Source organism: Myxine glutinosa, chromosome 1, assembly GCF_964187855.1.
Source record: "Myxine glutinosa chromosome 1, kmMyxGlut1.1, whole genome shotgun sequence".
Lineage (NCBI taxonomy): Eukaryota > Metazoa > Chordata > Myxini > Myxiniformes > Myxinidae > Myxine > Myxine glutinosa.
The window spans coordinates 19,197,624-19,221,951 of record NC_136261.1 but is presented as its reverse complement, the minus strand read 5'-3'; the positions used below and the strand labels follow the sequence as shown (position 1 = coordinate 19,221,951).

Below are 24,328 nucleotides of genomic sequence, written 5' to 3'. Positions count from 1 at the left end.
TGGATTGTCCACTCAGTGGACGGCTTGCTTTCACCTTCGCCTGACCAATCAGCAGACGGCTTGCTTCGCCTTCGCCCAGCAGACGCCAATACGATGGCGTCGTAAGATGGCGTCGTATCGGCAGTAAATCGGATGCTTTTGGGCCCCAACGTAGGCTAATTCAGATTTTTCGAGTATGGCTGTACGTGATAAACAAAGAGCACGGTTCGTAGATCGTAAATCCATTAGTGCCATGGGCATCGGGTCACTGGGTGCGGCGTAAAAGGGATAACAAAGTCGAGTCCTTACGCTATTATTATATAGATGAGGATTTACGTGAACAATTAAGCAAGATTGGTAAGGTCGTATCGAGGATTTCGATGGTGCCGATGCGAAATGTTTGCGATTGATTCAAACATGCCATGTCCTTTAAGAGAGTGGTGTACATGATACTGCCTGCAAATGTAAAAACGCTCAATGTCGTGTTGAGTGTGAAAATCAATGGCTTTGAATACAAAATGTAAGCCTCCTCGGAGGCTATGACGTGTTTTGGGTGTGGAGCTTACGGGCATGTGAGGAGTGCCTGCCCCAATGTGGTTACACTGCAGGAAAGCGGAGGATTGGTGAGGAGCGACTCCTCTTCACCGCACACTGACGGGGAGGAGGTGGATCGAGTGGGTAACCCACCTATCCCACCTACTGCGGTCAGCGAAGCGCCAGACCCGACCACCCCGACCGGGGGGGAAGTGTTAGATTTAGAACGTGAGGTGACTAACCCCACCCCTCCACTTGAGGTGGGAATGAAAGTGGTTGAACCCTCTCCCATTTCGTCCACTGCACACGACAGTGCGGACGATAACATGGAAGTACCCGTGGCGGACACCAGGAAAAAAGGTCAGAAGCGTTCAAGTGATGAATCCTGTGATTCCAAAGAAAAACAAAATAAGATTCAGATCGTGTCAGGCTCGCAGGACCTCCAGGGTGAGGCCTACACCGGAAACTCCTTGGTGGTAACGGAGATGGTACCGGAAGTGTGTGTACGTGAGGAAGATTCGCTTGCACCACTTGCCGAGATTGAGTATGACCCGGAAAATAGTCGATCCTCTCAGGATGTGGTAAGTCCTTGTCCTGATAACCAAACTCGCTCAGACGAGTTAGCAGCTGGATCTGCTAGTGAGGAAAAAAATAGATAAAGGGAAAAGTCCTTGCGACTGTGAGGATAACGTTAACCTTTCCCTGACAGATAAAAATGAAAGGGATGATGAGGTGGGGGACATACTTATAGCCACTGGGGATATGGTAAATTTTGAAGGGTCTGCAAAGAGCGCGGAGGTCCTTGACCCTGTAGAATTGCTATTTCCAAAACTAAGTGTTCAACAAATAGTAGGAAAAGGAGCAGATCAAGATGAAGCACTTGATTCTGATGAAACCTCTTCTACTCCACTCTTCAGTGCTTTAAGTGCTCAAGAGAGTGAGGCGGGTGATGACAACACCATCACCAGGGTTTCTCAAGAAAATGTTATTAAGTTCCTTGATGAAACGTTCAGGAAAAGACATGTAAAAATCAAAGACTACTTTCCAAATCTGCATGATTATATTTTGACTGCAAAGAACATGATTCGTAAACCTTGAGGTTAACATGTCAGAACCTCAATTCCAGAGGATAAGAGAATGTGTAACTCGAGCGGGTAAGGAACTTCATGAATAGTTAACAGAATGGAGATGAAAGTAGCATCCTTAAACATCAACGGTGGTCGCAACGGTGTATGCGTCGCCTCCAGGTGTTTCAAATGTTTCAGAATGAAAAAATTGATGTGCTGATGTTACAAGAGACGCATGCAAATCAGTCTTCTGAGGTTGAGTGGCGTAAAATCTTTAAAGGTTCTCACTTTTTACCTTCGCAAAAGCGGAAGGTTATGTTTTGATCGCTGTGTATTTATTTGTATGTCTGTGTGTGTGTGTGTGTGTATGTTATTCGCATAACTCAAAAAGTATTCAACCGAATTGCATGAAATTTGGTGGGATGATTGGTTATTATACGGGACACATTTGATTAGATTTTGGGAGCAATCGGGTCAAAGGTCAAGGTCAAGGTCACGAAAAGGTCAAAATCCAAACTGTTCACTGTTCTGTTCCCTACACTCCCATGCCAAGTACAGAACAGTAGCTGCGGCGAAGGTATGCGCTCTACCGAGTGCCCGTTCTAGTTCTCCAGTGCTTTCGTTAATGCCAAGGCTGGTGTGGCAGTAGTGTTACATCCTAGACTCCAGCCGTTGGAGATCAGATGTGGAGAAATTTGCAAGGGCCATTTACTATCTGTGGAGTTTGTCAGCGGTAATCAAAAGATTTGCAAGACTAATCTATATTGCCTGAGTGCTAACTCTGCAAGAAGTGCTTTTCTTAGCAAGTTAGCGGGTTTTTTAAGCAATATTGACCTGTCTATGTTGGTTTGTCTGGTGGGAGACTACAACTGTACCCTCAACCCACAACTTGATAGAAACACTCCTGAGCCTCATCCACCGAGTGCAAGGCGTTTGGCACAGCTCGCTAAAAAATTTCAACTTGTGGATGTGTGGCGGGTACAGAACCCTAACATCCGGCAGTACACGTGGGTTTGTGCCGCAAGAAATCTTTTGACAATGGCTCGTTTGGATAGAATTTATGTTAACCGTGATAAGGTAAATCTTGTCAAGAATTCTTATATAAGGCCGTCTGGTTTTTCTGATCATCACATGATCGTTGTTGTATGTGGCTTACCTCATCACGTTTGTAGAAGTGCATATTGGACTTTCAATGTCAAACTTTTACAAAGTGAGCATTTCAAAGAAGCATTCAGAATGGTATGGAAAGAATGTGAAATGCAAAAGTTTTCCTACCTAAATTTAAGGCAATGGTGGGATTGCACAAAATCCCAAATTAAGTGTTTTTGCCAGCAATACTGTCGTTATAATACGTGTAACATACTCGGTGTGCTAACTGCCTTAAAAAACAATATACTTTATTGTGAGCAGAAATCTGGAATGTCCAACGAAAATGTCCAGCAGTTGTCAGAGAAAAGAACACTACTGGCTGAAATGGTGAGAGAGCGTGCATCTGGTGCTTTCGTCCGACTGCGAATGGACAATATCCAACTTGACAAACCAAACGAAGACTTTTTCAATTTGGAAAAGACAGCCAAGATCTCTCAACAAATTCACGCTTTGCGCTCTTCTGTCGGTGCGCTTCTGTCTTCTCAAAGACACATCAAGAATGAATTACGAAACTTTTATTCAAAGCTGTTTGCCGTGAGAACGGTGAACCAGGAAAACAGAAACGGGATGTTTGAACTGCTCCCATCTTTGTCTGAAGACCATCAACAACAACTGGAGCTTGGCATCGCTCTCGGAGAACTTACTGCTGCTCTTAAAGGAATCCAAGATGGGAAAGCCCCTGGACTTGACGGCCTCCCAGTTGAATTTTACAAGGCCCTTTGGGACATTCTAGGCCCTACTCTACTTGACATCTTTCATGATAGCCTTGAACAAGGTGAATTGCCACTAAGTTGCCGGAGGTCAGTTTTGTGTCTCCTTCCTAAAAAAAGGGAACTTGCAAGACGTCACAAATTGGCGGCCTGTGTCACTCCTAAATACGAACTATAAAATAGTGTCGAAGGCGCTCGCGATACGTCTGAAGGAAGTCATCCCCCTTTTGATTGATATTGATCAGTCTTATTGTGTTCCCGAGCATTCTATTTACGATAACATTTTTTTGGTGAGAGACTTGATCAGTCTCGGTCGTACTACATCTCATGGTTTTGGTTTGGTTCTTTTAGATCAAGAAAAAGCTTTTGACAGTGTTGACCATTCTTTTTTGTTTGCTGTACTAAGGAGAGCTGGTTTCGGACAAAATTTTGTTTCCTATGTTAAGTTGTTGTATGAAAATGCATCCTGTCTGTTGAAGGTAAACAACAGCTTATGTCGCCCTTTTCCCTTTCAGCGAGGCATCCGTCAGGGCTGCCCGCTTTCAGGTATGCTCTACAGTCTCTTGGTCGAACCTTTACTAGCTTTGCTCTGGAACTCAGTGGAAGGAGTCTCCTTAACAAAAAACTACAAAATGGTCAGTTCAGCTTATGCGGATGACATTTGTGTTCCTGTTTCCAGCCAAAATGATGTGGGTGAGGTCTCTCGATGTCTGTCCCAGTTTGAGCTCACTTCCACGGCAAAAGTAAATTGGAACAAAAGTGTTGCCTTATGGATGGGCCCCAGTCCACCTTCCTCAGCTCTGCCTGTGTTACCAGGAGGAATGCAGTGGAATAAAGAGGGGTTTAAATATTTAGGGTTATTTCTAGGAGTCCAAGCATATGAACAAAAAAATTGGGATGGTTTCTTGGAAAGAATTAAGCAGAAACTAGCGAGATGGAAACGGTTGCACCACCTTCTATCGCTCAAAGCAAGGGTGACAATAATAAATAACCTGGTTGTTCCATTTATTTGGCATAAAGTTATCCCCCTCCAACCTCCTAGCTACTTGGTCACAGGCATTCAGAGGGTTCTAACTCAGTTTTTCTGGGGAGGCCACCATTGGCTTGGACCAGACATGGTGTGCAGACCCCAAAATGCAGGTGGCCCTAGCTTGATACATGTTCCGACTCGGATAATGGCTTTCCGCATGTTGACGATAAAGCGTTTATTGTATGGTGAGTGTGTCCCGTGGCGGCCTCTCACAAATGCTTGGCTGCAGGAAGCAGATGGGTTGAAGTATGACCGAGAGCTCTTCCTCATGGACCTGCAGCATGTCAACACGACTCTGCTCCCCGAGTTTCATCAGAGCCTTCTGAATGCCTGGCAAGTCCTTGGAATACAACGATTAGAGGTGTCCTACGATGCCAAAAAATATATGCATGAGCCATTGGTCCTGAATCCTTTATTCCCTGAAATTTCAACCTCCAGGGCATTTATGCATTGCTTCACCAGTAATGGAATAAACAGAGTGCGAGACCTGATGAAGCCTTCCCTAAATGGATGGTTATCCACCGGTTCTCTCACATCAAAAGTGGGGGTTCGGTCATCTAGAATGGTGGACAAAGTTTTGAGAGTTGTGATTAAAACTTTCAGGGAATTAAATATCGGGTGGACTGGGGTAGATGAAGTGGTGGACTCTCGTCTCTATTTCCCCGAGCTCCAAATCACCTCAAAAAAACAACTGTGTGTCTTCTCAAATTCAGATTGTTGTGGTGTGTTTCATGTGATGGGAAAAAAAAGTTATTTATGGGATATGCCAAGAGGAGCTTATACCGGGTTTCACAAAACCCTTAAAAAATCGGTGGGAGGAGATCATTCCGGCTAGTTCATTCCTATCGCCAGTGTGGAAAGAGATGTATAGGTCTCCAGCTTTAGGTCGAACCAGAGACTTAAATTGGAGATTAGTTCATCATGCCCTGGACACCCAATACTTACTTCATAAGTTTGATCCTTCTGATTTTTGATGAAAATCTTTTGCCGGATTCTGATTTTTGTGAAAAGGCTGGAAATGTGACCCATGCTTTCGTGAAATGTAGGAGATTGGTACCCCTTTTTTGTTTCCTCCAACAGTTATTTTATAAATGTAAGTTTGTTTTTTCTGTTACAATTTTTGTGTATGGCTTGAAAGGAGCACCAAGAGCCAGACAGCAGTCCCTTTCTTGAATTTTCTGTGCGGGATTGCTAAACTTGCAATTTATAAAACTAGGAAGATCAAATTGAGTGGCAGAGATGAAAATGTGCTCTTTTGCTTTAAAGGAATAGTGTCGGGCCGGATAAAATTAGAGCAGTTTTACCATCTGAGTTTCGGCAGTGTGAACGACGATTTTTTTTATAGATGAGGTGTTGAGTAGGCTGGGCCAAATCGGAGGTGATTTTCCTAATTCAATGTAATTTACCTAAAAGTTGTGAGTGAGTATCAGGAACAAAATCATGAAAAAAAAATTCAAAAATATATAGACGTTTTACGGTCAGACAGCCCGTTACCATAGCAACAGTTACAGACGACTCAAAAAATGCCTAAATTGACGATTTCTCAAGCTGTGTTTGACCCCCAGAGTTGATTCTGGTACCAAAAGATGCAGAATTGAAAGCCAAGGATGACTGGATAGCTTAACAATGTCTGTGACACAATTCAATACCACTTTTATCCAAAAAACTGATTTTTGTCTGAAATTTCAAGCATATTTATGGAAAAAAATTGAAAATTTTGCTTTTTAATCATAGGATAACCATTAATCAAATTAAATTTACTTTAAATTGTCTTTTACAACCTTGTATTGTCCAGTTTTTATAACTGTTATAACGTTGTTTAAATTTGGCCATCTTAATTTCAATAAAAAAAAGTTAACAAAAGCAGCATTAATTTTAATGCCTGCTTTCGGTTGTTACTGTAACCATTCATCAGGCAAGTATGCTGTTTTTGTTTACTTTTCTCATTCAAACATTATATTAATCATTGTTTTTTTATTGCAGTGCATCACATAGGCAATTAGGCATGGATACAAAAGCCAAGACCGTGTTGTGGCTCTTCGAAAAGTGTCCCCCCATCTTCAATCTACCAGGAAACTAGGGATTCACTGGCTCATTCTTGCTCAATAGTGTATGGCCCCACCACAGGACCTAATGAACAGCTGTTCAAGCGACTGCTCAACACTTGGAGTGAATTGGACCAGGGCAACTACACATTGGTCGAGGTGTCTGCTCAACAGAGAGAGCTGGCTGGCCATGTACATGCCACCATCACCTTCCTTCAGACGTGGATGGAGAATAGCACAAAGGAGACTCTTCGACACGACTACCTGGAGCTGGCACACCTCACACTGCTGTTTCTTGGAGGGACTGTCCCTGATGGTATGAGGACCATCACTATCAAAGCTCCTGGGGCATTCCACCACGCCCGTTGGATGAGCAAGACTTTATACACTATAAAGGTGGCACTCTTCCGTCGGCAGCTGGGAGATATCTACACACCCGAAGAGCTGGAAGACATAACCAGTCTCGCTGCATTCATGTCAGTCTTCTACACTAAAGCGTGGTTGACATGTACCAGTGCTGCAGATGCACCATCTAACGACCTGTACCTGATGAAGAACCTCCTCAAGGCTGAGGCCAGTATCGCAAGGAATCCAACAAAGTGGCCTGCCAAATTTCTGTCCTTTGTGACTGTGGCCCGAGAGAAGCTACAAAACCATTTGTGGTACCTCTCAGAGAGATTGGTCTCTTTGGCACTCTTCTCGGACAGAACGTCATCTGACAAGCAGACTATGAGAAGGGCTATGCTCAGGTACCATGGGACTGCACATAACATGATACAGGAGATGCCAGCCTCACAGCAATTGGGGAGTAAAGCCCTCAAAGACTTTGTTGGTTACGACTCTTGGAGCATGTTTGAACTCTTGGGTATTGACTCCAGTTTTGTCAAGCTCCCCGTTGCACAGTGGCCCACCTCAGACAGCTATCGTCATGGCAAGGAAGTTGTGGCCAAACTCCCAGTTGTCAATGACGCAGCAGAGCGGACACTTGGACTCGCCACAGATTTGAACACTAACAAGGCCCCCAAATCTGAGGCGCAGCTCCAGGCTCTATACAGGGTTGTGAAGGGCGTCAGGAAGAAGCTGCATGGACTGGCAACATCCACAGGTTGTGACTAAGAAGTCATTGGCCTCCATTGATTACAATTGGGACTAGGTTTTTTATTTTGTTATCAATGTTCAATGTCAGACCTTAAATTTGAGACAAAAAAGCTTAATCAATGACAAAAGTTAATTTAAAGTACATTTAATTTGACTATAGCTCTGATTAATGATTATCCTATGATTAAAAAGCAAAATTTTCATTTTTTTTTTTTTTTTCAAACAAATGCCTTAAATTTGAGATAAAAATGAGTTTTTGGGATAAAAGTTGTATTGAATTGTGTCACAGACATTGTTAAGCTATCCAATCATCCTTGGCTTTCAATTCTGAATCTTTTGGTACCAGAATCAACTCTGGGGGTCATTCACAGCCTGAGAAATCATCGATTTTAAGAATTTTTTGAGTCGTCTGTAATGGTTGCTATGGTAACGGGCTGTTTTACCGTAAGACGTCAATATTTTTGAAAAAAAATTTCATGGTTTTGTTTCTGTTACCCAGCCACAACTTTTAGGTAAATTACAACCTTGTAGTATGAAAAATTGAAAATCACCCCTGATTTGGCCCAGCCTAGTGTTGAGTTTGTTTTTGTAAATTTTACTTATGCTCAATGTCCACATATATATGTATATACATCTTTTTTGCTTGTACAACTTCCTTTTCTTGTAAAAATTTGTGGTGTTTTCCATGTGTGTTTTGATACCTTTATAATAAAAGTACACAAAAGTCAGTCAGTCTGTCTCACTGTCTCACTGTCTGTCTGTCTGTCTCTCTCTCTCTCTCTCTCTCTCTCTCTCTCTCTCTCTCTCTCTCTCTCTCTCTCTCTCTCTCTCTCTCTCTCTCTCTCTCTCTCTCTCTCTCTCTCATGCTCATCTGCTCGACCATTTCCTTCAATAAATAAGGGTCGTTCAAATAAAACTAGGACTGGCAGTTGCTCGCACGAGAAAAGAGAATGTAGGAAAACGTTTCTTACAAATAATGGCCTATTTAACATGAATACAGGGGACAAGGAAACAGAAGACAGTATTTTTTATTTTTTTTGTATACAAGATCGAGGCTCATGAAAGAGCTAACAGACTTTACTAAGAACTAGCTAGCTAACTAAGACTAAGAGCTAACTTTATTTATTATAAAGAATTTATTTATAATAAATAAACGGAACAGATCTGGAGATCGACAAGCACAAAAAGGACAGAAGGGAGCACGCAAACCTATCAACAGAAATGGAACTAAATCCCGCTAATGGCACCCAAATACCGGAATTATACCGCCTCCTGTTTGGTCTTGTACTCGCTGCCCTCTCTTGGCTCTGTCCATCCAAGGCTTCTGCAGTACTTACGCAGTCTGCCAGTAACCCTCTTCTTGTTAAACTCCCAAAATCCATGCTGACTGCTCACCACCACTCATCCTTTCCTCTTTTCTCTCGCCTCTGCAACCAACTTCTCCAATCTGTTCAGTGTCCTTCTTCCCTTCAGGGCTTCCAGACATCTGTTCCCCACTATCTTTAACGATCCACTACCCCTGTCCATACTCATGATCTCTTCTTCCCCAAATGACTCCATTCCCAAACACTCCCTTTTCCAGGTTATTGTTACTTTCACTTGAACTCTGCTGTTGGTGTTTCCCCCTTTCCATTCTGCTCTAGCTCCTTCACGAGCCTTGGTCATGTATAACAAAAAAAACAGAAGTAAAGGGGAATTCGGGGACTTGGGCAGGCATGATCTGTGTGGTCATGCAGGTAGGTATCGCACAGGGCTGGTTCTCTGGTCATCATGTTGCTTTTTGCCAACAGACTCCCAAGGCAAAAGCAAAGGCTAAAACCAAGACGAGACATTCACAGCTCTTTATGTGTGAACTATCAACGCAACAAGAAACACTTGAACAACATGAAAAACCCACCAGTCATTTGCTCCAATACTTATGCTTACCTAAAATTTGGGGACTGAACATAAGAAATTTACAATTGTTCTACAACGGTAAATCATACAGTCACGTGAAAAAGTAAGTACACCCCATGTAAAGTTTTGACTTTTTCAACATATTTCAACATACAGTCATTTGATCTTCATTTCAACAATATTGAAAGATAAAGGTGATATAATATAACAAATATCATGAAACATTTACATTTTGTAGTCCATTGTATAATTTAAATAAACATAATGCAAATTTCGCATGTGGAAAAAGTAAGTACACCCCAAAATTTATCACTACTTCAAATACCTAAAATTAGAATCAGGTGCACCAGCTCAGGTGCAAATGATTAGAACATCGTTAGAGAGGATCTTGGAGGAACCTGTCTTATTTAAACCTCAGACATTTAGTTTGGTTTGCTCTTTGTTGTTGAAGTGTGCAGCGTCACCATGCCTAGATCAAAAGAGCTCTCTGAGGCCTTCAGAAAGAAGGTTATTGATGCCTACGAGTCTGGGAAGGGATTTTAAAAGGTCTCCAAACAATTTGAAATCAATCATTCGACTGTCCGGAAGATCATCTACAAGTGGAGAAGATTCCAAACTACTGCCAACTTGTTCAGGCCAGGCCGCCCCAGCAAGTTCAGCCCGAGAGCAGACCGCAAGATGCTGAAAGAAGTCTGTAAGAACCCCCAGAATGTCATCACGGGACCTACAGGTAGCTCTTGCCACTGTTGATGTCAAAGTGCACGAGTCTACCATTAGAAAGAGGCTGCACAAATTTGATCTACATGGGAGGTGTGCCAGGAGGAAACCTTTGCTGTCCAGAAAGAACATCAGGGCAATACTAAAGTTTGGCAATGAACACCTCGGCAAAGACCAGCACTTCTGGAACAATGTGCTCTGGACAGATGAGTCGAAGGTAGAGCTATTTGGCCACAGTACCAGAAGACATGTTTGGCGAAAACAAAAGACAGCATTTGACCACAACAACCTGATACCAACTGTAAAGCATGGTGGTGGAAATATTATGGTTTGGGGCAGCTTTGCTGCATCAGGGCCTGGGCAGCTCACCCTCATAGAATCCACTATGAATTCTTCATTGTACCAGAGGGTGCTTGAGGATAATGTGAGGCCATCTGTCGGAAAGTTGAAGCTCAACCGAAGGTGGACCTTGCAACATGACAATGACCCTAAACATACCAGTAAATCCACCAAGGAATGGCTGAAAAGAAATAAATGGAGGGTTCTGGAATGGCCAAGTCAAAGTCCGGATCTAAATCCCATCGAGATGTTGTGGGGGGATTTGAAACGAGCTGTGCATGCAAGAAGCCCCTCAAACATCGCACAGCTGAAAGAATTCTGCATGGAGGAGTGGGAAAAAATTTCTCCCAGTCGATGTCAGACTGGTAGACAGTTATAAGAAACACCTACTTGAGGTTGTTTCTGCCAAAGGGGGCAATACCACCTATTAGAGCCAAGGGTGCACTTACTTTTTCCACATGCGAAATTTGCATTTATGTTTATTTAAATTATACAATGGACTACAAAATGTAAATGTTTCATGATATTTGTTATATTATATCACCTTTATCTATCAATATTGTTGAAATGAAGATCAAATAGCTGTATGTTGAAATATGTTGAAAAAGTCAAAACTTTACATGGGGTGTACTTACTTTTTCACGTGACTGTATATACATAGAAATACCAAGAAGTTAAAGCTGACGTTCGTACTCTTGCCTCGTAGTCATCTTCTGATCTCAAATACAAATTTATTGAGTATATAGAAATAATAACAAATTTGATTTCACTGTTCCAATACTTATGGAGGGCAGTGTATATACAAATTGAACCCCCAAACTTGATGAGGCAGCAGGGTACAGAACTAGTCTCATCGCTGCACGACCCGCTAGCAACAACAAGCACGACCCGCTACACCATAACTACCATTGGAAAATACCCTTTAGATATTTAGACCCCTTTAGACCTTTAGACCATTTAAGGCCCTTATATAGCCTGACAAACCCTTTGAATCACTTAGATCCTTTAGACTTTTACACCCCTTAGACACCTTAGACCCTCTAGACCCCTTTAGATGCACACCACACAAACATCTATTGTCTTCTTACAACACACAGATTGTACTTTTTCAGCAAGTAACGCGCAAACTTGACCCACCCGGAAGCTAGGTACTCTGCTAGTTTTAACAGAATTTGCATGTGGGGTCACTGAATTGGTTCACCAATCAAAACCTACAAGCACATTGTTTGTTTGGATTTCACAAGTATTGTGCTATGCACGACATCTTTCTTGTTTGTTTGTTTACAAGTATTGTGCTATGCACGACATCTTTCTTGTTTGTTTGTTTACAAGTATTGTGCTATGCACGACATCTTTCTTGTTTGTTTGTCTGTCTGTCTGTCTGTCTGTCTGTGAGCAGGATATCTCATAAACGTTGTGAACTGATTCAGATGAAACTTGGTGGATGGATTCAGATGAAACTTGGTGGAACGATTCAAATGCAACTTGGTGGAACGATTCAGATAAAACTTGGTGGATGGATTCAGATAAAACTTGGCGGATGGATTCGGATGACACTTGGTGGACGGATTCAGATGAAACTTGGAGGACAGATTCGCATGAAACTTGGTGGATGGATTCAGATGAAACTTGGTGGACGGATTTGGATGAAACTTGGTGGATGGATTCGGATGAAACTTGATGGACGGATTCGGATGAAACTTGGTGGAGGGATTCAGATGAAACTTGGTGGACGGATTTGGATGAAACTTGGTGGACGGATTTGGATGAAACTTGGTGGACAGATTCGGATGAAACTTGATAGACGGATTCAGATGAAACTTGGTGGACAGATTCGGAAGAAACTTGGTGGATGGATTTAGATGAAACTTGGTGGATGGATTTTGATGAAACTTGGTGGAACGATTCAGATGAAGCTTGGTGGAACGATTCAAATGAAACTTGGTGGATGGATTCTGATGAAACTTGGTGGACGGATTCAAATGAAACTTGGTGGACGGATTCTGATGAAACTTGGTGGATGGATTATGATGAAACTTGATGGACGGATTCTGATGAAACTTGGTGGATGGATTATGATGAAACTTGGTGGATGGATTATGATGAAACTTGGTGGATGGATTATGATGAAACTTGGTGGATGGATTATGATGAAACTTGGTGGACATATTTAGATGAAACTTGGTGGATGGATTCTGATGAAACTTGGTGGATGGATTCTGATGAAACTTGGTGGACATATTCAGATGAAACTTGGTGGACATATTCAGATGAAACTTGGTGGACATATTCAGATGAAACTTGGTGGATGGATTATGATGAAACTTGGTGGATGGATTATGATGAAACTTGGTGGACAGATTCTGATGAAACTTGGTGGACATATTCAGATGAAACTTGGTTTACGGATTCAGATGAAACTTGGTGGACGGATTCTGATGAAACTTTGTGGACAGATTCAGACGAAACTTGATGGAACGATTCAGCCAAAACTTGGTGGAACGATTCAGACAAAATTTGGTGGAAAGATTCAGACAAAACTTGGTGGACAGTTTTGGTGTTTGACAAGGACCAATTAATTAGATTTTGGTGAAGATCCTGGATCCGCATACTAGAATTTTAAAGTGATTCTTCACCACTGAGAGGTTGGGCCGACAATTATATACTGTATAGCATGATATTTAAAAGAGTTCTGGACGAGTTTTGACAAAACTTGGTGGATGAGTTGGGTAGGTGACAAGAACAAACAGATTAGATTTTGGTAAAAGTCTGGATACAGATCCAGCCTATCAGTGAGATATAAAACGTAAACTCTTCCGCATGGCGCAGGTATGCGCTCTACCGAGTTCTGTTCTAGTTACGAGCTCATATTAACTGAGCAGATTTAAATATTACTGGTTTCACTTCATTTTATTGCTGTTCAAATTGGCAGCAACCATGCCATTGAGCTAAAGAGTCAAGTCCACCACACATGTATCTACTATATAAGAGAGCCGTTGGTCTGTCTGTCTGTCTGTGCGTGTTGCAATATTTCTCAGAGATGGCTGAACGGATCTTCGTCAAACTTTCAGAGGTTCATCAGTGAGTGCCTGGGAGTGTTTTAGGCAAAAATAATAATAATAATAATAATAATAGCAAAAAAAATCGTTTTTTTGGATTAAAAAAACAATTGCTCTATAGTGCCCAATCCTTTTGATTAATGACAGTTATATACAAGTACACATTCACACAAACAAATACAAAACAATCACCAGACATTTGAATGCAAATAATAAAACAATTCCGGAAGCGGTCGAAGTAGGTGGAAAGGTTTCTTCTTCTTCTTCCTGAACGTCATCAACCTCAACTCAGAAACGTGATGAACGGCACAAATTTTTTTTTTTATAGGTTTTTGGGCATCCAAATCCAAAAAAAAGCATATATTCAATGAAAAGGTAAAATGATGATTTGACATTTGTGATGATTCTGATTTGGATGTAATTGCTTTTCCATTATATTTGCCCTCATTTCAAATATGTTAATGTTTCTTCTTTTTCACTTGAGCAACGCGGGGTACTCCAGCTATAAACACTTTTATACTTTACTCGGGGTACAAATACAACTTTGTCTGGGGGTAACATAGGCTATGTGGCCGCGGCCTCATTCGGGGGTGTGGGGGACCGGGAGAGGGGCGTAAATTCACTATGTAAATGTGTACCGTGTAGCCACCTGGTGATTGTGGCAGAGGGTATTACAATTACCATTTTTACCTGGGCAACACTGAGGTTATGAAGGACTCTTTGCACGGGAAAATGTTTCCTCCTCCCCTTCCCCCCCTCCCCCAAAAGGCCTGTCAAAAGAGGCCCTGGAGGGGGCTGTCCAAGCCACCCACTGCCCCCCCCCCCCTCCCCCGGCAACGCCGGGTACTCCTGCAAGTCATTTATAAAATGTACTTTAATAATAACATCACTGAACACAATAAATGCAAAAAAAGAGGTAAAAGGAAAAGAAGGGTAAATTAATAAAATAAAATGGAACCTGGAGGAATAATAATAATTACATAGTCCCCTGGGGTCCATTTTATTGTGTTATTGTATTATTATTTATCAGTATTATAGTACTGTACTGTATCTTTATAGTGCGTTTTGCGAAGGCGCTGAAAGAGCGAGAAAGTAACAGACATATAAATGAGAAGGATGTAGTGGACTATCTTGTTGGGGTTTGCACCCCATGTCCTCCAGATCTCCCTCCCCACACCATGTCCAGGTGTGCTGCTCTGGCATGCTGACTGACATGCTGCAAAGCCTGGCATGCTGCTCAAGAGCAGGAACATTTCTGGGCTCCAAGCTCTCAGTTAGGACCGGTACTCTCACAATCAGGACCATCACTCCCAGTCAGGGCCGCCATTTCCACAATCAGAAATGTCGCTCACAATCAGGGCCGGCACACTCACAATCAGGGCCGGAACTCTCAAAGTCAGGGTCGGCATTTTCACAGTCAGGGGCATCACCCTCAAATCAGGTGTATCACTCTCACAATCAAGACGGGCATTCAATCAGAACAATCACAATCAGAACCAACACTCTCACAGTAAGGGCCGGCACTCTCACCATCAAGACCCGTGCTATCACAATCAGGGCCCGTGCTATCACAATCAGGGCCCGTGCTATCACAATCAGGGCCGGAACTCTCAAAGTCAGGGTTAGCATTTTCACAGTCAGGAGCATCACCCTTACAATCAGGATGGGCATTCTCACAATCAGAACCAACACTCTCACAGTAAGGGCCGGCACTCTCACCATCAAGACCCGTGCTATCACAATCAGGGCCCGTGCTATCACAATCAGGGCCCGTGCTATCACAATCAGGGCCCGTGCTATCACAATCAGGGCCCGTGCTATCACAATCAGGGCCCGTGCTATCACAATCAGGGCCTGTGCTATCACAATCAGGGGCATCACCCTTACAATCAGGACGGGCATTCTCACAATCAGAACCAACACTCTCACAGTAAGGGCCGGCACTCTCACCATCAAGGCCAGTGTTCTCACAATCAGGGGCCGGCTTTTTCACAATAAAGACGGGCATTTTCACAGCCAGGCCAACATTCTCACAATTAGTACCGGAACCTTAACAGTTACGACAGATGCTCTCACAATCATAACTGACATTTTCACAGTCAGGGTAGAAACTGTGAGCAGTCATTATAAACAGTTTCACAGTCAGGGCAGTCACTTACAGTCTGGCTACCAATCTCATAATCTGAACCAGCATTCTCACAGTCATGGCTGTCTTTCTTACAATCAGGGCTGGGATTCTCACAGTCAAGGCTGTCGCTCTCAACATCCAGGACCGTCACTCTCACAGTTGAGGCTGACATTCTCACAGTCAGAGCAACCATTCCCACAGTCAGGGCTGGCATTCTGGCAGTCTGGGCCGGTGCTCTCACAATCATTCCTGATATTTTCACAGTCAGGCCAGTTATTGTTAGTCAGATGAAACTCCTGCCTCTCTGCCTCTCTCTCTCTCTCTCTGCCTCTCTCTCTCTCTCTCTGCCTCTCTCTCTCTCTCTCTCTCTGCCTCTCTCTCTCTCTCTCTGCCTCTCTCTCTCTCTCTCTGCCTCTCTCTCTCTCTGCCTCTCTCTCTCTCTGCCCCTCTCTCTCTCTGCCTCTCTCTCTCTCTGCCTCTCTCTCTCTCTGCCTCTCTCTCTCTCTGACTTTCTCTCTCTCTCTCTCTCTGCCTCTCTCTCTCTCTGCCTCTCTCTCTCTCTGCCTCTCTCTCTCTCTCTGCCTCTCTCTCTCTCTGCCTCTCTCTCTCTCTCTGCCTCTCTCTCTCTCTGCCTCTCTCTCTCTCTGCCTCTCTCTCTGCCTCTCTCTCTCTCTCTGCCTCTCTCTCTCTCTGCCTCTCTCTCTCTCTCTGCCTCTCTCTCTCTCTCTGCCTCTCTCTCTCTCTCTGCCTCTCTCTCTCTCTGCCTCTCTCTCTCTCTCTGCCTCTCTCTCTCTCTGCCTCTCTCTCTCTCTCTGCCTCTCTCTCTCTGCCTCTCTCTCTCTGCCTCTCTCTCTCTCTCTGCCTCTCTCTCTCTGCCTCTCTCTCTCTCTGCCTCTCTCTCTCTCTCTGCCTCTCTCTCTCTCTCTGCCTCTCTCTCTCTCTCTGCCTCTCTCTCTCTCTCTGCCTCTCTCTCTCTCTCTGCCTCTCTCTCTCTCTGCCTCTCTCTCTCTCTCTCTCTGCCTCTCTCTCTCTCTCTCTGCCTCTCTCTCTCTCTGCCTCTCTCTCTCTCTGCCTCTCTCTCTCTCTGCCTCTCTCTCTCTCTGCCTCTCTCTCTCTCTGCCTCTCTCTCTCTCTCTGCCTCTCTCTCTCTCTCTCTGCCTCTCTCTCTGTCTGCCTCTCTCTCTGTCTGCCTCTCTCTCTCTCTGCCTCTCTCTCTCTGCCCCTCTCTCTCTCTCTCTGCCTCTCTCTTTCTCTCTTTCACCCTCCCCATCTCAGCACTCATCCAATCTCTTTCTCTCTTCCTTGGTCCCTTGCCTGATCTTCTTGATAGTCCCACACACATCATTCCTTCTCTCTCTACCTGTCTTCATACCTTCAATTCTCTGTGGGGGAAGGGGGTCTCCCCTCTCCCACACATGCCACCTCCCAAAGCCCTCCCTTAGTCCCAAGTTTGTCTTTTAATACCCCCAATAAAGGACCATCGACATGGGACCTTCCCTCCTTCAGAATAGAGAGTGACCATTGGTCAGTCTCTCTGCAATCACAGAGGAACAGCACAATTAAATGTTAAAAAAGTGCGAATACAAATGAAAGAGAGATCAATTTGTTTGATTGGAAAAGTAACCCATCGACCCACAAAAATAAATGATCTGCCTTCTGGCCAAGTCGTGTTTATAAACATTCTACACCGAAACCATATATAAAACACAGATAAGTTACTCATTTACATAAGCATTTATATTTGTGATACATTACCGAGGGATACTTGCAGACACCAAACATATATTAGGATGCATCCTACTCATGGATGTAACAAATATAAGCTTTATTGTCCCCCGTCGCACCGCGGAACGAAAGAGGGACTATGGTTTTTCCCTCCGTCCGTGTGTGCGTCCGTCCGTCCGTCCGTGCGTGCGTGCGTGCGTCCGTGCGTGCAGACGTGCGTGCGTCCGTGCGTGCAGACGTGCGTGCGTAAGCGAAGGACCGAATTCTAATTTGGTGTGTGGGTGCAACTAAGCATATGGAAGAACCCAATTGAAAATTAGGTCGCCACGTCAAAATCCAAGATGGCCGCCGCCATGTATGTCTGAACCTTGTGAGCGGAATATCTTGAAAAATAAATGAACTACTAACTTCTAATCTGTTGTGTGGGTGTATCTTCGCATAAGGATGAACGCTATTGAAAATTAGGTCGCCACGTCAAAATCCAATATGGCCGCCGCCATGTATGTCTGAACCTTGCGAGCGGAATATCTTGAAAAATAAGCGAAGTACCAACTTCTAATCGGGTGTGTGGTTGTATCTCGGCATAAGGAAGAACGCTATTGAAAATTGGGTCGCCACGTCAAAATTCAAGATGGCCGCCTTGCGTCTTCCACTTTGTCAACCCACATCACTTCTCCGACGGGGGACCTAGTACGGGGGGGAATATAGGCGTAACGCTTGTATATTTGATGAAGTGCATTGTGCATTGTGCATTGTGCTTGTGTTCCAAAAAGACCTGGACAAATTTGGTTGTTAATATATTTAGCAGCACAATTGATGCAGCTCAGTGTGTCGAATGGTTCATCGAGACGAGATCCGACACACAAGTTCAGCGTAATTTCCGTACAAGGTATGAAAGGAATCTGCCATCGCGGACTAGTATCAGAGAGTGGTACAGGAAGTTTAGAGAGACTGGAAGTTGTCAGAAACAGAAAAGTATCGGTCGACCAAGAACAAATGCAGCAGACGTTGAATGAGTGCATGAATCATTTAAACAAAGTCCCAGAAAATCAATCAGATGTGCATCCAGAGAACTGGGTCTACCAACCACCACTGCATATGGGATTTTGTACAAAAGACTGAAGCTTTATGCCGATAAGGTGCAGATACTGCAGCAACGCAAACCAAATGACAGACCCAAACGCAAGACGTTTGCCTTGGAAATGTTCAGTCGCGTAGAGGATGATGAAGATTACCTGAAAAAGGTCATGTTCACAGATAAAGCTCGTTTTCATGTATCGGGACCGGCACAATGTGAGAATTTGGGTATCTGAAAACCACCATGTGGTCATTGATCACATACGCGATATTCCAAAGGTCAATGTGTGTTGCGGCCTTCTCCATGACCACTTGGTGGGTCTGTTTTTCTTTGCAGAGGATAAAGTGACCTCAACAATTTACATGAACATGTTGGAAGGATTCACCTTTCAACAGATTGAAGACATGCAACCCAATATCATTTTTCACCAGGACAACGCTCCCCATCATTGGGTGTTAATCGTTCGAGCCATCCTGAATGAAAACAATGGACCAACTGCCTCACCCCCACAATCAACAGACATAACCTCCCTTGATTATTTTTTCTGTGGGGTTTGTCAAAGATGTTGTCTAAAACACCGAGGTGGCAAACCTACAGGATCTTCTTGCTCGGATCACAGCTGCATGCGCAATGGTGGACGCAAACATGCTGAGCTGAGCAAGGCAAGAACTCATATTCCGCCTTGAAGTCCTGTGCGTGACAAACGGAGCTCACATTGAAGTTTATTGATGGTGTGCACAAAACTGAGTTTCTGTATCATCTAAACCAAAGTTTATAGTTGTATCATTTGTGGTTCTAAATATTGTCGCGTCCCCGGGGTCAAGACCCCTGGGTGACGGATGACCAAAACAAGCGTTTAATTCCAAGGTGTACTTTGAACCTTAGCAGGATTGTCCTTGGCGTGTGCAGGAAAGGCCGAAAGCCTTATCTGATCGGACGGCTGACATAGGGTTAACCCGAAACCACAACGTCAAATACGGGACAAGCAAAATCCACACTACAAGAATGAAATGCAAAAATAAAGGATTGAATGAAATTAAATGCAAGAGACAAAAATGAAAAGTGAGGTAAACATTATAATTCCTAATTGAGACATCTCCATTCAGACTCATATACAAACAAGAGGAAAGATTGAATAAAAATAAATAAGGTTCCTGCCGGCATGGCGCATAACTCTGCTCTCAACAAGGGGGGTTGGTGTTCATCGCCTCCAAACAACCATGCAGGAAGTGCACCAACAAATGGCAGTGAAAATGCCCAGGTGTGAACAAGCAGCCAACCGGCCCTTCCTCGCTCGCTTACACCGCCAAGTGAGACGCGGCTCTCTCCTTCCCCGAAAAGTACCACAGTCAACAACACCCCCTCCCCGGACATTGCAAAACTTCCAAAGCGCCGACACGTCTCCTCACCAGCGCACCCGAGACAACAGCATCTACTCGAGCTGAGAGCTAGAACAAGAGAAAATGAGACCACCTCCAACAGACCCTAGCACAAAAGAGACCAAGATGGCGAGACGGCTTCTTTTTGCTCTTGAATGTTCCACCATTGACGTCACACTCTGTCCAATCACCGACGCCCCATTATATTAGTCCATCGCCATGACCAATCGTCGTCTTCGGGGCGGGGCCTCACGGCCTTGCTTGATGCCCATTGACGAAGGTTGAGGCATAGCCTCCTCATCACGAGTCGCCGCGGAGCGGAATCTAATCTCTGTTCGGGAATGTTTGGATGACGGAAATCCTTTTGCCGATCGTAATGTCCGGTTATACTGTCAGGCGATTATGGCTGTTGTAATGGCGGCCCTTTTTGATGAAATAAGAACGAATGGAAAAATCACCGGGGCAATTACACACTGGGGTTTATTAATCTTACGCCCTAGAACTAGTTAACACAAAAGCCACCCTCCTTATGGCGACATGCAAACACTCTTAAACTGAACATTTATCCTGCTTATGTACATTGATATGGCTTCTTCTACTTTGCGACACACGGTCCATGCTAAACTATACATTCCTAACTTTCATAAGTTATTTCTTCACTTACCCCCACAAACGTAACAATATATTAACAACCAAAGTTGTCTGGATCTTTTTGGAACAACCTGTACTTGTGCGAGCAGATACGTACATCAAGTACCTTCAAAAAATGAGCGATCGGAATGAACATCGGGGGTTATGTTGATGATGGGAGGTTATATTTTCACCTTTGTCTGTCTGTTTGTTTGTGAACAGGATATCTCAAAAATTTGTGGACAGATTCGGTTTAAATTTGGTGGTGGGGTTGGGTGTTTGACAAGGACGAAATGATTAGATTTTGGTGAAGATTCGGATCCAGATAGTAGATACTTTAATTTTTTAAGTGATTCTTCACCATTGAGAGAGAGAGCCAAAATGATATATCGCAGGATATCTCAAATTTTTTGTAGGCGGATTCAGACGAGGTAGACAGTTTCAGTGTGTTGCAAGTAAGAATTGATTAAATTTTGGTGAAGATTTGAATCCTGATACAGATCAGAGAATTTTTCGAGTTTTTCATGCATTTGTGTACAAGGTCAAGGCTCGAGGAAGAGCTACAACATATAACGGATCAGGACACAACAGAACAAAAGGAACCGTAGGAAGAGGGGGGAAACTGCACGAACATCAGTGTTGACTGACAAAATAGAGGGAGATGGACCAATAAGGGGCATTTGGAGAAATGAGGGGTAGGGGGGACCGCATGGGGTGGAAGAGATGAACACAGAAGCAAATTCTTAGGAGGGAAAAACGAAAAAAATTGGAAGGAGGTGGACTTGGGGGTAGAAAAGATCATGATTTTGGATGGAGGATGATCTGAGATGGTGTTGAACGGCTGTCTTGAAAACCTGAAGGGAATAATGAGATTGAAGAGAATGTGTAAGTTTGTTCCATCAGCCGAAAATAAAGTGGAAGGAATAAGTGAAGGTGAGCAATGATTTGGGATTTTGGGAGTTTCACCAGAAGAGGCTTGATGGTGGACCACATGTGGCGTGGAGATACCTGGGGGAAGGGAGTGGCGGGGAGGATACAGGGCACTGTAATAGCAGAGGGAGCAAAACCAGAAAGGGGTACAAGACTGAGGGACAGCTGACCTGTCTGCGATGGGAATGTGATGGGCCAATGGACTTAGCTTCATCGCAGGAGATTCCAATGACATTGAAGGACTTAGGTTCCACGGCATCAAGCTGAAAATGGTGTTTGGCAGGTGCACCAGCCCAGAGGGGAGAGCAGTACTCCATCAAGCTGTGGATGAAGGCCTTGTAGGTGGACAGGAGCTCAGGTGTGCCAAGGAAGGACTTTGTAGGATGCAGGATGCCCGAATCAGTCACTGGCTTTTGGAGGCGAACTTAGAAATGTGGATTGTCCACAAAAGATGATGGCTAATAGTGACACCCAGGATCTTCCTCAAGAGGATTGTTAAAGTAGGTGTGGGGGTTCACCATATGGTCATTTTCGAGAGAGTTAGTGGGAGTGGGAGATTTGTCAGGATTGAAAGACATTCCAAGTAATTGACAAGCTTGTGATTTTGTCAAAGTCTGAAGATAAGAGAGGGAAGAGGCTGCAGCCTGCCTGTCTGAAGGATCAGGGATGTCACGGCAGAGGATGGAGTCATCAGAAAATAGAACAAGCCTGGGTCCTGAACACTCCCTTGGGGCATTCCAGCCTCGACATGGAGAGAAGATGAAAGGATTCCGTTGAGCCACTTCTTGGCTACAAGAGTAGAAGAAGTCAGCACTCTGGAGTTGACTTTGGATGCCATAGGCAGAGTTTGAAGAGCAAGACAGGATGTCAGACTGTATCAAAAGCACGTGATATATCCTGAACTCATGTCTGACATTGAGGGCCTCCATCCATTGTTGAAGAGTAGAAGCAGCATGTCCAAGGTATAATGGCCTGGTCTGAATCCAAATTTGTGATCTGAGATGAGGCCGTTGGGGAAAAGGAAGGCTTTCATATCACCTGCGAAGATGGATTCAATGACCATGCTGATGATTGTAAGTAAGCTGATAGCTATGTAGGGGATCAGTTTTTCACCTTTTATTTAATGCATAGATGTTGGCTGATTTCCAAGCAGATGGAAGATGACCTTGGGCAAATGATAGGGTGAAAATATCAGAAAGAGGATGTTCAAGAGTATCAGTTCTTTTAGGACATGTCAGCTGATGCCATCCGGTCCAGTTGCAGAATCACAGTCGAGGACTGACAGAAACTTCTTCAGCTTCTCAGGTGCAAAATACACATAGTCCAGGAGCAGGTGGGCACAACAGGGAAGGATGGGTATCGAGAGTAAGGGGTTTGGGACATGTGATTTGGAAGCATTGACGCATTCACATTCAGCTTTCTCACGGGCAGAGTCATATTTGGTGCCATTTGAAAAAAGAGAAGGGATGGAGGGGAAGCATACACCAGAGACAGATTTAACTAGAATGGCACTCAGTAGAGAGCATACCTCCGCCAGGCTGATCAGTTTACTTTTTGTATCACCCCGATAGGCCAGATCTGAACCGAAATCTTATCAGCTTGCAGTTCTTGTTGCCTAACCAACTCATTCACTTAGTCTTGTTGTAACTCGCCTTTGAAATATCACGCTATATATCGTTTTGGCCCCATATCTCTTTGTTGAAGAATCACTTTTAAAAATTGGAAAATTCTCGTGTCTGGATCCGGAATCAGATCTTCACCAAAATCGAAGCATCTCGTCCTTGTCACACACCCAACCCGTCCACCAAGTTTCGTCTGAGATATCGCATCTGAGATACCACAACTGTTTGAGATATCATGCAATTTATTGTTTTTGGCCCTGTCCCTCAATGGTGAAGAATCACTTTTAGTCAGGTTCACTGTTTTTTCGTTCAAAATCATGGTAGATAGATTAGCAAACCTATACATTTTTGGAAACGTTATTACATGGAAAATCTGAAAATCATTGTTTACATTTGCCAATTCCGACCAATTCGATTCGACCAATTCGACCAATTCCATTCGACCAATTCGACCATTCGACCAATCGCTTCGATCGACCATTCGATCGATTCGATTCGATTCGATTCATCGAATTCGATTCGATCGACCATTCGACCAATTCGATTTGCCAATCAATTTGACCGACCTTTGCTTGTGTGGAACGGACTGTGAGAACGATGCGGACTATATTGTCGGATACGACACACAGGACAGTGATGACGAACTCTAAATGGCATATTCTGTAATCGTGTATGTTTGATGCCATTGACTGCCTGTGTATATTTTGTCATTGACTGCCTGTGTAGATGTGAAGTTATACTGACTGCATGTGTATATATGATTTTGCTGACTGCCTGTGTATGTTTGGTGATATGAATTATTGTGACACATTTTGATGTTATTAACTGCCTGTACAAAATGATAACATGTATTTGATTATGCAACTTATCGTGAATATAAAGACAGTATTTTGCAATTCAAAACCTTTGATTCGTGTCTTACCATTCCCCATAGCACTAATTTGATACTTTCATTGGATTCCTTGTCCCTGAAAATATAGGTTTAGTATATTTTTAAAAGTTTTTAGGGTAATTAGAGGCAGAAATAGAACAAAATATGTATTTTACAGTGGCCATTTTGAAAATCCAAAATGGCCGCCATACAGGTATCTCTCCAAATGTAAACATTGATTTTTAGTTTCCTTATGCTATAACCTTTCCAAAAATGTATAGGTTTGCTAATCTACCATGATTTTGAACGAAATATAATTTATTGACATAGTGAACCTGACTA

General features: G+C 43.5%; 1 protein-coding gene across 4 annotated transcripts in view; it reads right to left on the bottom strand.

The window, feature by feature from the left end:
• Nucleotides 1-24,328, bottom strand: part of LOC137421644 (adhesion G protein-coupled receptor L2) — a 568,677-nt gene that overhangs the window by 530,604 nt on the left and 13,745 nt on the right. The window contains exon 2 of one of the 4 annotated variants that reach the window (XM_068107911.2): nucleotides 4,683-4,809. The exons of the other annotated variants lie outside the window; for them this stretch is intronic. The gene's annotated coding sequence lies outside the window, so the exon portion shown is untranslated. The remainder of the gene's footprint in view (nucleotides 1-4,682; nucleotides 4,810-24,328) is intronic. 4 annotated transcript variants of the gene reach the window in all.